Source organism: Eptesicus fuscus, chromosome 8 (assembly GCF_027574615.1).
Source record: "Eptesicus fuscus isolate TK198812 chromosome 8, DD_ASM_mEF_20220401, whole genome shotgun sequence".
NCBI classification, from domain to species: domain Eukaryota; kingdom Metazoa; phylum Chordata; class Mammalia; order Chiroptera; family Vespertilionidae; genus Eptesicus; species Eptesicus fuscus.
The window spans coordinates 86,575,802-86,591,043 of record NC_072480.1 but is presented as its reverse complement, the minus strand read 5'-3'; the positions used below and the strand labels follow the sequence as shown (position 1 = coordinate 86,591,043).

The 15,242-nt window shown below is 38.4% G+C and overlaps 1 non-coding gene across 1 annotated transcript; it reads right to left on the bottom strand.

The window, feature by feature from the left end:
• Positions 1-7,164: 7,164 nt before the first annotated feature.
• On the bottom strand, positions 7,165-7,239 carry MIR9223G (microRNA mir-9223g). The gene has a single exon (NR_130518.2). It is a non-coding gene; the product is annotated as a microRNA mir-9223g (primary transcript).
• Positions 7,240-15,242: the final 8,003 nt, after the last annotated feature.

Genomic DNA, 15,242 nt, shown 5'->3' with positions numbered 1-15,242 from the left:
GTAATTTCTCATCAAAGGGTAGCAGTCTACTTTCAATTACCCATGGTGAAGTGAGAGAGGGTCAATGAAACAGCAATAATTTAGATACCTGTTCTAACCAGAAGTTGCAACCCCATTTCAGAACTATCTTCAAAGCTGTCTATTGCTTTGCAATGAATCTTTCTCCCACTTTCTCCTCTTCTTTTGGAGCAGGGAAATAGACCAAATGTAAATAGCAAAAACTACAAAGACGGCAAATAGAAAATAAAACAAATCTTGTTTTTTATCCCCTTATTCTTTAAAATGCAGAGTAGTTTCTGGCAATAGAATAGGTGCTCAATAAATGTTTGTCAAGCCAAACATATAATATGAATATTCAGAATAAGAATCTGGATGCTTTTGTCTTTCCTGAACACAAGAGGTTTACTCTTAGAAAATTTGGTTGGCTAGAGGAAAAAACTTTAGGTGCTTTGAGGAAAAAAGTAACTGGTGATATGTTGCTTCTAACTGGAGGCTGGCATCAGACCACCTCATAATAGGGCTAGAGAAGAGATATTGTTTGGAAGGGCCAGCTTATATTGGCGATGGATTAAGACCGTGGTCGGCAAACTGTGGCTCGCGAGCCACACGCGGCTCTTTGGCCCCTTGAGTGTGGCTCTTCCACAAAATACCACGGCCTGGGCGAGTCTATTTTGAAGAAGTGGCGTTAGAAGAAGTTTAAGTTTAAAAAATTTGGCTCTCAAAAGAAATTTCAATCGTTGTCCTGTTGATATTTGGCTCTGTTGACTAATGAGTTTGCCGACCACTGGTAGGATAATGCAATAGTAACCAAATGGGTAAGACAAACCAGGGGCCATCCTGGCTGGAGGAGCCAAGGCAAGAGTCAATCAGATAGTCACATGCAAAAAATGAACTCAAGCTTGACTTTAAACCAAAGTTAACTGGATCACAAGTCCAAATGCTTGCTTTATATATCCTGTCCAAGGATTTTTATTGTAATTTGTGAGAGAGATAGGGTAGAGCATGCTTATTCCATCTCAGTGGACCTGAGATTACTAATTCTGCCTGCTCCCTCTTTTTTTAAACTAAGAAGTCAATTTTATTTTGCTGGTGATTAAATTGAAATGGAAATAGCACCAAGTTATAGCCAATGAGACATAGGGGCATCTGCTTAAGGCTCTGAGAGTGATATTTCTCCCTGATATAGAGAGTTCCATGGAGAAATTCAACTTTTAAAAAATCCTCACACAAGGATGTTTTTATAACATGGATCAGCTGCCTACTGTAGGCGCCCAGACCTGGGATTGAACCCGAAACCTCGGTATGTGCCCTGACCAGGAATTGAACTTGCAACCTTTTGGTGTACAGGACGATGCTCCAACCAACTGAGCCACCTAGTTAGGGCAAAAAAAAATTATTTTTAAATTTCTTTATTGATTACAGTGTTACATATGTGTCCTTATTCCCCCATTACCCCCCCACCCACCCAATTAGGGCAAAATTTTACCCTCCCTTCCTGCCATTGGATGCTGTACAATGGCATGATGCTTGGAACTGTGTCTGCCATCTTGCTCATGAAGGAAAAGTCAAAAATTATACAGAAGCCAAATTGAAGCCCAGACATCATTGAGGGTTGAGTTAGCCAAATCTGGAACCACGTACCTTAAGACTTTTATTATATGGGCCATTTCCAGTGAGGTACCTTTAAATTGCAGTCTAAGGGATTCTAAATGATAAACTAGATTATTCCATTGTCTGATTTAGGAATTCAGCCATCCACAAAAAGAACTGTGATAGAATTAATGGATATCCCTGATAATCTTTAAATTACATTAAAAAATCCCTGAGTTGACAGTTTATTCACTGAATAAACGATTTGACATAAGAGAAAAGATTAATGCTTTGATATTTTAGAACTCTAAAACCAAAAAGTAAGTATGCAGACTCAAAAGACTGTGATAGAATTATTTTTTATTATTTTATGGACTTGAAGATATGTTATAATTCTATTCTTTACCTTCCTTTATTCACCATTCAAAAATATTAATAGGGTACACATTCCATGCCAGAAACTTGTTCTGGGTACTTAGAGTACTAAGATGAGCCACAAATGGGTGCTGCTTTTTTATGGTCAGGGAGTGGATATAGAATTATAAGCAAATGCTGTGGTTAAAATGCAGAGTGAAATAGACTAATATATGGATATGTATTAACATTATTTAGAAATATAAAAGAGAAAAAGAGCTGCTTTTGAGGTATAGTTTTTCTATTCAATGATAATCTATTTTTTGTCATATATGAACATAGTAATTTCTTTTGGTTTTGGATTATTGGGTAGTATAATATGCTTCATTTTCATAATGGGAGATTTAAAAAGGAATATTTTTTCTAGTTATAGATATGGGCCCGTTGTACAATTTGCTTTTAACCTCTATTATGTTATTTTTCTTATTTGTTGAGCTTTTAAATATGAGTATGTTTTTAATTTCAAGGATTTTCATTTTGTATGTTTTTATAGAAGCATTTTGTTATATCTTTGAGGATATTAACTCTCCTTATTTGAAAACATTTTTTTCCTTTGTGTTAGTCTGTTTGTTGAGTTTGCCTCCTCTCTTTCATGGGTATTGATTTTCCTCAAATGTTCATTGATTTTTGCTTGGTCACTCCTATTTTTATTTGAAATCCTCCTTTTGCCTGCTGGTGGTTCTGTGTACAGAATCCTGTACTTAGGTGGCTTGTGGGGAGATGGGGTAGGGTGACAGGCAGGTTGTGTGAGGCAGTAGTCTTCTGGGTGTTGTCACTCAGGGTTTGTGAGTTATGTTGCAGATGGGGTGTACTTGCTGACTGAATCAACCTAAAGTCCAGGCAACCAGATCTTCCACTAAAGACAGCTTTTACTTAGAGACTAAGGACAGAGCCCTCTGCTTCCTTTCCATTTTTTTTTTTTTCTGTCTGTGTGGAAATTTAGCATTACTTTGGTCTCTGCTCTTCTGTTTTCTGCTTCCACTTTTTTTTTTTTTTTTAATCCTCATTCAAGGATCTTTTTTTTCCCCAAGTGGAAGAGAGGGGGAAAGACAGGAGAGAAATATCAATGTGAGAGAAACACATCGGTTGGTTGCCTTCTGCAGGCTGGTTGCCTTCTGCAGGCGCCCTGACCAGGACCCAGGGTTGGGGAGGAGTTTGCAACCAAGATATGTGCCCCTGACCGGAATTGAACCAGGGACCCTTCGGTCCACAGGCCAACGCTCTATCCACTGAGCCAAACCCAGCTAGGGCTCTGTTCCCACATTTTTACTCAGCTTGTAGTTCTCATCCTTGTTTTCACAGTGGGATCTCCTGGGCAGCTAGCTTTAGGAGGTACTGAAGACTTTGTCCTACCCCCAGAGATCTTGGTTTATTTGGTTTGGGGAGCACCTGGGCACTGAGATTTTTTAAAGTTCCCAAGCTGATTATAACTTACAGCCACAACTGCAAACCACAGTGCTAAGAAATGGCCTCAGGAATATCTTTTACAAAAGTGTAGAGGAAATTCTTGGGCAGAAACTATTTTTATCTTCTGATCACTGAAAGGAGTCTGCCTTTAATCATTTTATAACATAGTTCTAGAATGGTCATCATATTGTTTGTCCCATAGTCTTTCCTTCTTTTGTATCTGTTGACTTTAACTTAACCTGAAGTATGTAGAATTGCTTTTATGTCCATAGTTGTTTTTATTTTTTCTTACTTGTTTTGGTTTGAATTTCCTCTTTCTCCATTCTCTGTCATCAGCGATGTTCCATTTTCCAAGATTATTCAAACATTTTGGTCTGACCCCCATACATGCAGTTTGATTGCTTTTGTGGATGCCAAACAAAAGTTAACCTGCCACATTTACTGCACTATTCCTAAATTAAGTGCATATCGCCCCTTTTCATCTCTGAAATCTAATACCCTGTTTCCCCATTTTCCAAAACATCCTATATATCCAATATTACTTCATTGTTTTTGGTATTCATTTGTATGTGAATTCTCCTTTTGTATGTATTAAACTTTGAATATTTCCAGTTAATCTGATTATGTTAATTTTATTATTAGTCCAGTTGTTAGAACAGACAAGGTATGAGGAAACTAATTTTTTTTTTTATCCCCTATAGAGAAAAAATTTTTCTGGTCTCCTGATTAACACTATTATTTGTTTTTTAATATGTTGTAAATTTATTTTAACTATTTATTTTTTGTTATTTCAGTGGATTTGAAGAGGAATAGATGGACATATTTGTGCTCATTCTATCAAATTTATTCCCTTTCCCAGTTTTATTCTCCATTTGTCTCCCCCCCCCAATAGATCTATAAAATGTGGAAAGAGATATTTTACAATATCTTGCAGCAATTCTATTTTTGTTTTATATAAATTGATGCTTTTATATGAAGCATAAAGGTTCATGGCTATTACAAATTTATGTAGATTTTGCCATTTATGAGTACAAAATGACCCTTCTTTTTCCATGGGAACCTTTTTGTCTTATATTAAATTTTGTTTGAAATAAAAAGGGCCTCATTTCCTCTCTATTTTAATTTCATTTATCAGACAAGACTTTGCTTACCCTTTAAAAAACACTTGTCAATTTAATGTGTTTCTTTAGGCTTAAACAGCATATGACTAGATTTTCAAAATCTTATTTTTAATAGGGAGTTGAAATAATTAAAATTTATTATCATAACTTGTATGCTTGGCCTGGCCTCTGTCATCTTATTTTATGATTCAAGAGCTTATACCTCCTTGTTTTTCTTTGGATTTACAGCTTCTACTTTGTATGCTATGCTTTGTTTTCTTTTACCTTTTCCAATGTTTTGAAAGATAAACATCCCTCTTAAAATTTTTGTCTTTTGGTTTTTGGAAAAATGATATTCAGTCTTTTGTTAATTCTTTTTTTCCAATTGGAGTTCTTATTTGTAAACAATAGAAATGGACTCTGGTTAAATTAGGCAGAGAAGGAAGGATAAGGCGGTGTTCACAGAATTGATAGGAAGGAAGACAGGTACACAGAGAGAAGCCATTAGCATCCGTGTCACAGGGCAGGCCACGCCCAGGAACAGCAGCTCCCTGATGCCTCTGCCGCCGCTGTGGTCTCTGTGTTCCGTGGACACCTCTCCAGACACTTCCTCAGGCACCTGGACTGCTCCTGCTCCTTCACCGGGCTCCACTGCTATCACTTCCAGGTGATTTCTGAATGGTCTCTGCTTTGGGGCATCATTTGCTTCACATTAACACCCCAAGCAGGAACACATAATGGGCTAGGCTTACATTTCCAGCCTATCATAGAGTTAGAAGGTATTTGGGAGGGCAAGTTTCTGGTCTTTCTGCTTCTATAATGAGGCAAGGTCCTGCTGGTACTGTTCACCATGTCCCAGATCTCTGCCTAATATTCAGATCTTCTCTAATTTTATCACCATCCCTTTTCAATATTTTATTTATTTATTTTTAAATGTTTGTTTTTTTATTGATTTTTAGATAGAGAGGAAGAGGGAGAGAGAGAGAGAGAGAGAAAGAGAGAGAGAGAGAGAGAGAGAGAGACATCAATGAATCATTGATCGGCTGCCTCCTGCCACCCCCAACTGGGGATCGAGCCTACAACCGGGGCAGGTGTCCTGACCAGGAATCCAACTTTGGACATCTTGGTCTATGGTACGATGCTCAATCCACCGAGCCAACACCAACCTGGCCCTTCTCAATATTTTATAAACAACGACTAATTACCATTCATAAACACTAAATACCATACAGTAGTGAAGAGAGAGGAAAGAAGAGGGAGTTTGGTTAAAATACAGAGTGGAGCAAAAGTAGGTTTACAGTTGTGAGTATGTGAAACAGAGTTTATTCCTGTATTTATTAATTATCGTATTATTTTCCATACAAACAACTGTAAACCAACTTTTGCCCCACCCTGCATATTCATAGTGAGGAAGTATGGATAGAGGTTATGATCCTTATTTCTTCAACTGGTCATATGGCTGTGGGTCAGCACTGCCCAGTAAAAGTTTCTGTAGTAGTAGAAATGTTCAATACACAAGCCATTAGTCACCTGTGATCAGGGAACCCTTGAAATGTGGCTAGTAAAGGTGAGGACCTAATATTTTCATTTTACTTGATTCTAATGAAATGTAGATTTAAAGAGTTATGCATGACAGATGGCTACAATATTGTACAACTGTAAATAAAACGATGTTGTTTCCTTTGCCTTCAGCCATACTTTAGAGAATTGGGCTCTTTCCCAGTCCAATTTCATTGCCCAATTTCAGTATAACCCCGAAACCTGTATAATCTTGTCTGTGTAGGGCTTCAGTAGTCATCTGCTTAAAACTGGCCATGAAACTTAGGAAAGGGTCCAACTTCATTCTTCTCTGTCCATATGGGGGGAAAAAATCCTTATTTGTTTTTTTATAAATAGTGTCAATTACCAGAAAATACTATAACACCTTAGTTTATGTATTCATCCTGTGGCATAGGGAGCACAAATAATCTGATGACAACTCAACAGGATGCCTCACTCCTTCCTTGTGAACAAAACTTCAACACGAGGGAATACTAGAGTTATGAGATGAGAATGTCTGAAGTTTTTCCAAGTATATTGTTAGGTTTAATTCTTGGAGGTATCACACCCACTTCCATCCATTGGTCTCTGGACCCACAATCTGACTCTGGAAGAAGAACATTGATGATCTCCTTAAAGACTGCATTCTAGCCCGGCAAAATATTCTCTCCCACCTGGAGTGACTCAGTCTTCCACTGCTTGTTATGATGTTCTATAAGTCTAGCTGCTTTCAGATGATGGGACACATGATAAAGTTATTTTACGGCCTTTTCTTTCACTGTAAAGTCAGTTCCTTGGTCAGAAACAATGTTGTTTGAGACACAACGCTTGTATATAAGGCTTGTATATTCAGTAATGGGGGTACTTGTGGGAGTAGGGTAAGGAGAAAAGCAAATCCAAATCCGAATAAGTGACGTCAAATGGCTACTTTTCCCAGGAAGGAAGGTTTCCAATACAATTAACCTTCTACTAGGCTTCTGGCTGGCCCATGAAGATCTATATATATAAAAGCCGAAGCGACTGTCTGACCATCTGACCATCAGCTATGATGCGCAATGACCACCAGGGGGCAGATGCTCAACGCAGGAGCTGCTGAGCTGTGGTGACTTGGCAGCTGCAGTTCCCCGGTGACACACCCAGAACCAGAGAGGAGGGAGCCCGATTCCAGGGTGCATCACCAGAGAACCACCTTCTCGCAATCCGTGACCCCTTGGGGGATCTCAGAGAGTCGGTTTCGGTCCAATCCCCGCAGGCCAGGTCGAGAGACCCCATTCGTGCACGAATCTGTGCACCTGGCCTCTAGTAGTGTTATAATGGTCTTTTAGTGGAAATATTGAGCAAATAGCAGTAGCTTGGAAGGCCTTTGTAATGGGATGTCCATGTTGGTAAACACATAGCTTCTTTCATACATAGCTGGGGAGGAGGGGTTCGCTGTCTACCTTATTATTAAAAGCTTCCTTGACAGTGGACATTCATATTGGATACAAGGCCCTTTCTGGGTCTTTTCTGAGAGCCCTTTGAAAATAGAAATAGCTGCTGAAATTAGAGTTAAAATCTACTCAAGTTTTGATAATCTATTTGAATTCTCTAAGTTCCACTTCTTCAACAGTGTCTTCCTTTCCACTTATTCTTTTCTTCTGCCCAGACCTCACTCAGGGGTAGAGGTTCTATCAGAGGCGATGCCCAGTGCAATGACAGAGCCCTGACTTCCCGGGTCTTGGCATGTAAGGCAGCATTTTCATGCTAGGAGAGGCAAGCTGCAAAGACCTGAGTCTACTGCACAGTATGCACAGCGCATCTGCCTTGAGCCAATGGCCAGTGTAGTTGAACATTACGAAATTGCCCCCCAGGAAATATGTGTCAATTTATGTTTCTACCAGGAGTGTATCTTCCTTTAGTACAAAATTTGGGAGTCATTACCATTTAAACTAGAAATTCCTTTCATTAGTTTTTCCTACAGATTTTCTTTCCCTAACTACTTTATTTCTCAAGGTGATCTGTCCTCATCTTTTTTCCTCCCTCAGAGAGTATCTACTGGAGTTCTGTATTTTTGACATATATTTTGAGTTTTAAGGAATTAGTCTATGAACTTGCCATGGGTTTTAGGTGTTTGTCTGAGACCTTGAGACCTCACTAAACTTTTCACTTGACAGGGCCTTTAATGAGTGAGGTAATTGCTTAGATATTGTGGATGAAAATGCTATTAGAAAATAAAAATTGTTTCTGTGTTAGAAACACTTAATTTGACTATTTACTTAGATCTCATTAACTAGTTTCCTGTTTTCTTCTTATTTTTCTTAAGCCTAGATATCCAATGACATTTAAACTCATGTTCATAAAGAAAAGCAATTTAATAAGTCCAATATAATTTATATTATTATTATTAAAGATAATATGGTTTAAGTTAAGAGATTTTTTTACTGACATTTATTCGATTTTCACAGATATATTGCTATGTAAGTATTTCATACCAGGAGAGAAGTTGGCTCAACTAATAGATTTAAAGAGTAATACCTGTGATCATAATATTGTTTCTGACATAAAGTAACAATTACTCCCCCAAACTATTTATGGATTACTTAGACAATATTTAATCTTTAGCTATTAGAAAGCAAGATTTAGGGTGAAATAGAACCAACATAAATGAAGGTAACTATGCATTTTGCCTTTTTCCCTCCCTGTCTTTATAGATTTCCTTCACTGTTCTCTTATATCCTCTCTATTTTTGTAAGGCATCTTTCTTACTGTAGGCCTCTCACTGTTTTAAAGCATAAAAGGAAACATCAAAGACTTTCATCATATGAGTTTTGGGTCTAACTTTAAAATATTTACAATATTGAGGGTCTCAATCTCATACCAAGCTGGTGAGTTTAGATCAATAGTGTTCTTCATTTGTACTAATCAAAAAATTTTGTTCCTGCTTGAATATTTAAAAAAAAAGTTTTTGTTGATTTCAGAGAGAGGAAGGGAGAGGGAGAGAGAGATAGAAACATCAATGATGACAGAGAATCATTGATAGATTGCCTCTGGCACAACCCCTACTTGGGGGTGGGGATCGATCCTGCAACCCAGGAATGTATCCTGACTGGGAATCAAACTGTTACCTTCTAGTTCATGGGTCAATGCTCAATCACTGAGCTACACCAGCCAGGTCCTCCTTGAATCTTTGATGATAGTTATTGAGTGACTTTCGATCCATCTTTGGAGTCATAATCCTAGAAAACATCTTTTCTTGGGTTATTTTATTCTATTACTTGAAACATTCTGAAAAAATAAATATTATTCCTGGAAATGTATATCAAACTGGGAAAATTGAAATTAATAGTAGAAAGATCCAGTCATGTTATCCTTTTGCACTATAAGATTGTGTTTGTGGGCTATTTGCTTCTTAAGGTTAAAAAGTAAGCTGGTCAAAATACTAATCTAGCTCTCTGTTTATGTCCCAAATGATGGACTCTAAAAGTTGAAATACTCTAGCTTCAGATAGTGTTGTTTACACTCTAGTCAATTCATCTATTATTTATATTGTATGTTTTTAATAATTTTAGAAATAAAAATGAATTATAAGAATTTGTTTTTCACCCTAGCTGGTTTGGCTCAATGGATAGAGCGTCAGCCTGCAGACTGAAGGGTCCTGGGTTTGACTCCGGTCAAGGGCACATGTCCGGGTTGCGGGCTCGATCCCCAATAGAGGGTGTGCAGGAGGCAGCGATCAATGATTCTCTCTCATCATTGATGTTTCTCTCTCTCTCCCTCTTAGTTCCTCTCTGAAATCAATAAAAATATATTTTAAAAAAATTTAAAGAAAGAATTTGTTTTTCAACATTAATTCAAAACTAGTTAAGGCCTGATATATATATTTATAAGATAAGTCCTAATTTTAAAAAGTAAGAGGTTTATGTTTTTGGACTTCATCCAAGGGAGTATGCTCAGGTAACGGTATTCTTTTACTGTTTCTTATAAAGACTAAAAGTTTCTATGCAAATAATTTGTAGCTTATATTTTCATACCTGCAGAATTAGGGAAGTAGCCCACAAAACTACCCTCACTTTTGAAATCAACTGTAAGTTTGGAGTTAGGGTTCTGGGGGACCTCCAAACTTACAGTTGATTTCAAAAGCTCTGATAATTTGCTAGAAGGACACACAGAATTTACTTAAAAGCTGCTATGTTCATGGTTATAGTTTATTTCAGCAAAAGAAAACATACTAAAATCATCCAAGGGCAGACACAAAGGACAGAACACAGAATACAGGAAAGCTCAAAACATGGAGCTTTCAGCTGTCCTCCTAACAGTCATGGACGGCATTAATTTCACCTGTGATGATGTGAACACTACACACATAGTATTGCCAACTGTGTGAATATTGTTACATGTTCCTATGTAACATCAGGCCTTGGTGCCCAGGTTTTTATTGGGGCTTGGTTATGTGAACATGGTTGGTTAACCTCAGTGTCCAGCTCCACTGGAAGTTGAACTGATAACCACCAGTTGAGTGACCCAAAGCCTCTACCATAAATCAGGGTGCGGGAATATATGACATGGCCAAAGACTCTTCTCAGACAGGACATTCCTTAGTGCTTACTTCTCAGGAGCTAAGGGCAAAGGCAAGACCACTCTTTGGGCAAGGTTAAATTCTTTACTATACAATAACAAATTTAGCACCTGCCTTTTGATGCCTGAGGACTATCCTATATAATAAAAGCCTAATATGCAAATCAACTTAAAGGCAGAATGACTGGTGGAACAACAGGTCATTATGACATGCACTGACAACCAGGGGGCAGATGCTCAACACAGTAGCTGCCCCCAGCCTGCAGGCCCCAGGCCAGCCAAGGCGGGTGCCAGTGGGGGCCCCCTGATTGTTCTGCCAGTCACCCCGCAGAGGAAGGCGACTGGCGATGGCAGCAGGGGCCAGGGCCGGCGAGTGGCCCTGATTGCTGGCCAGGCCTAGGGACCCTACCTGTGCACGAATTTCATGCACCAGGCCTCTAGTTTTCTATATTTTGGGAAGGAGTAGTGATGCATCATTTCCAGAAGGTCACAGCGGTGTGGAGTTGACTGCAAGTTAGGATGAGGCAGCTGCTGTTTAGACCTGTAGGTAGTTTGGTAGTTGTGCTGGGACCACCAACAGGAAGCATGTGTCCTTTGGCCAATATCAGGGTGGTTGCCACCAAGCATGTACAGCATACACCATGCAAATGTTCTCTAAAAGGCAAAAAAGGAAAAACTTTTCTGAGAGCAAATTAGAGGAAACTAAGTCTATGGGTAGAAAAGTATATTTGCTTACGGATTAAGAAAACGCAATATCAATTTGACATTCCACTTAAATATATTTCTATTTGTTTGAGAAAACATGTCTATTATTTAGTGAGGAATCAACTTTTTGAGTGAGCAATGGAGAAGCAGATAGACGAGTGTCTTTCTGAAAGCTTTATGGGCAGAATTTTACAATAGGCACTTATTTGTTCCTCATTGTCTCTTCCAGTTTTGTGAGGATTCTGTGTCATCTTTCCTAGAGTTGCCCCCATATCTCGCCTATTGGATGAGAAGATGTGTACCAATCCATCTTCTACATTCTTCCCCATCTTGGTTAATCACAGCTCTATCCTTCCTGTTGCTCAGGCCAAAAACCTTATAGATGTCCATATTAGTTATCATTGATGCATAACAAATTACCATGGGCTTAGTGACTTAAAACAAGAACCATCTATCTATTTGTTTTATGGATTCATTTTATAGATCAGAAGTCTGGGCATGGTATAGCTGGGTTCTCTGCTCAATCTCACAAGACCAAAATCTAAGTATCACTCAGCTGCATTCTCACCCCGAGCTTGGGGTTTTCTTCCAAGCTTATTCAGATAATTGGCAGAATGTAGTTACTTGTGGTTGTACAACTGAAGTCCCCTTTTCTTGCTGGATGTCTGCCGGAGTTTACTCTTAGCTCCTAGAGGATTTTCCTAGGTCCTAGTCCTTTTACAACATGGCAGGTTACTTCTCTGAGCTGGCTGGATTTTTTTTTTTTATTCAGACCACAAAGACTGACTCTTATATAATGTCACATAATCACTAGAGTGACTATCCCATTACCTTTGCCATTTAATGCAACCAAATCCAACAAGTGATTATTGCGTCATATTCACAGGTTCTGCCCATACTCAGGAGGGCATTATCCAGGGCATATACACCAGGGGTTGGGAAACTGGGGGTCATCTTAGAATTCTGATTACTATCATGTCTTTGGGTTGTATCATATATTCAATAATAAAATAGTCATGTATTGCTCTTGTAATCTGTAGAAAAACAGAATAAATTAATTTAGAAAGAAAAAAATAAACCAGGGACTTTAACATTCAAATAAATGGGAGGAAGAAAATAAAAATTTCAATCTACCCACAATTTTGGAAAGGATAAAAAGAAAAACAAATAAATTACATAGTTAAAAATAAGATGGCAAAATTAATCCAGTTTTATTGATGATCTCATAAATGTTCATTATTAAATCTGCTATCAATAGGAAGAGATTCTTAGGCTGGATTAAAAAATGCAATCTAACTTCATGCAGTTTATAGAGTTCGCCTGAAATATAGTGATACAGAAAGGTTTACACAGTCATTCATTCAAGTAATGTTTAAATTTTCCCCCCAATTACAGTTGACATTCAATATTGTATTAGTTTCAGGTATACAGCATAGTGGTTGGACATTTCTATAACTTAAGGAAGTGTTGGCTCTGATAAGTCTAGTAGTCCCTTGACATCCTACATAGTCCTTGCAATCATTCAACTAATGTTTGTGCCAGATATTTAGTTTTCAAAGACTTTCAGTTAGCAAATCAAAGTCTCTGCCCTCATGAAACTCACATTATAGTGGGGGTGTTCAATATAAAAAATAAGCTGTATAGAATGGAGAGTGATAAGTGTGGCTAAGACTAAAACAGGATAAAGAGATTGAGTAATTTGGTGGGTGGGAGGGCATTGATCTTTTAGAGGGGCCGTTGAGGGGTGCCTCTCTGAGAAAAAGACATCTGAATGGTTGAGAGGAGCCACATGATTTCGGCAAGCAGAGTATGTACAGTGACCCTGAGATGGGAGTGTGCTCGCATGCCTGGCTACCAGCAGGCTGTGAATGTGGCTGAAGCAGAGAGGGCAGAGGAGGAGATGTTGGGAAAGAGCGTGGCAGCAGACAGACCATGTCTGGCTTTAAGTTAAAAATAAACGGATGGGGAGACATAGTTACTGAGCACCTAATTTGTACCACACTTGGTATGTAGTTCTGAGAATACAAAATCGACAGGACAGAGAGCTTGGTTCTCTCTCTCTTGAATTTTTTGCCGACTCTTCTATGAATTTTACCTACAGTCACAAAAACATAAACAACTACAACTTATGCTCTTTGGAAATGGTGGGTTTGCTCAAGCTCACCAAGGGCCATGCAAACAATGAATTTTATTATTTCTTTCCCTCTATCTTTTTTAAAATCTATGGTCTTTGTTTTGTTCTTTTAGTAGTTCAATTTAGAATGCTATATGGCTGGGCAATTTTTGGTCTGTCTTTTGGTGATGAATTACTGATCATTCAACCATACAGCTATTTCTGGCTGTGCTGTGTTACCCAGCAGCAAGTTTGCCAAACAGCATTTTGCATGACGAGCCACATTTTATCTGTATGCATCTGAGCTTTCGAAATAATCTTTGCAAAGTATTTATTTATGCCTCAATTGTTGAGGGGGGGAGGGTATTGGTTCCGAGGCGGTAGAATTGGTTGCTTTCCCTATCCATTTTGCTTGTGTTTCACCCCATTAAGTCTAAGATTGTGACATTTAGAAAAGGATTTATTTGTCACAGTTCAACTGCAAATGGGACATTCCCTTGTGAGTGTTTTTAAAAATGTGTGACGATCCCTTCAATGCTTCCTTTGGCTGTGTAGAGATTGCCCACACCCGAAGCTTTCAGATTTTTGCTGAATGCAGTCAGGAGAACACCTACTTTTTATTACTGAGCATTAAAAACTCATGAGGAAAAAAATGGAAATTCCTGGAGTGGATGTCCTATGCAGGTGTGGGGAGGAGCCCTAGACAGCAGCAAGATTAGAATTCCCAATTTTGGGTCGAATTGAATGACAACTAACAAGACCAATATATCAATAGATATATTGAATCATGTTTGCAAATATGCAGAGGAAATTCAAGCTGAGTATGCATGCGTGTGTTTATTTCTCTTGGAAGTAGCTTTTGTCGCAGGGTTTGTTTTTTTCTCATTCTTCCTATTAGTAATCGGTAGAGGAGAATGCTTCTTCTCTAATTCTGAAATTGTTTCCTGTAAAGACTGTTCAGTTAGGTTGCCTCTGCCCCTACTTCACTGTGTCCTGTTGATACATAGAATAGTGTCTGATTAGCCTATTAGATTAATTGGTATGAGTAATGAGATTAATTGTGTGTGTGTGTATATATATATATATATATATATATATATATAGGCTAGAATCAATAAGTCAAATAATAAGTGTTGGCAAGGATGCCAATAAATTGGAACCCTTATACATTGCTGGTGGGATTGTAAGATGGTGCAGCCTCTTTGTCAATACAGTGTGGCACTTCCTCAAATGATTAAACATAGAGTTACCATATGACCTACCAATTCCATTCCTAGATATGTACACAAAAGAAATAAAAACATGTTCATACAAGACTTGTATGTGCATGTTTATAGCAGCATTATTCATAATAGCCAGTTTATCAAATAAAAGGTGAACGCCCCCCCCCCCCCAAATGTCTATCAATGGATGTATAGGTAAACAAAATGAGGTATATCTATGAAAGGGGATATTATTTAGTCACAAAAAACAATGAAGTATTGATACATTTTACAACAATGAAGCTAGTCACAACATTCCATATATTTGATTCCATCTATAAAATGTCCAGAAAGGGAAATGCACAGGGACAAGGTGGACGAGTAGTTGGGTCAGAAGGGGAGGCGGGAAGGATAGGAGAGTGACAGCTAAAGGTTATGGACTTTTAAAAAATATATATTTTATTGATTTTTTTACAGAGAGGAAGGGAGAGGGATAGAGAGTTAGAAACATCGATGAGAGAGAAACATCGATCAGCTGCCTCCTGCACACCACCTACTGGGGATGTGCCTGCAACCAAGGTGCATGCCCTTGACCGGAATCGAACCTGGGACCTTTCA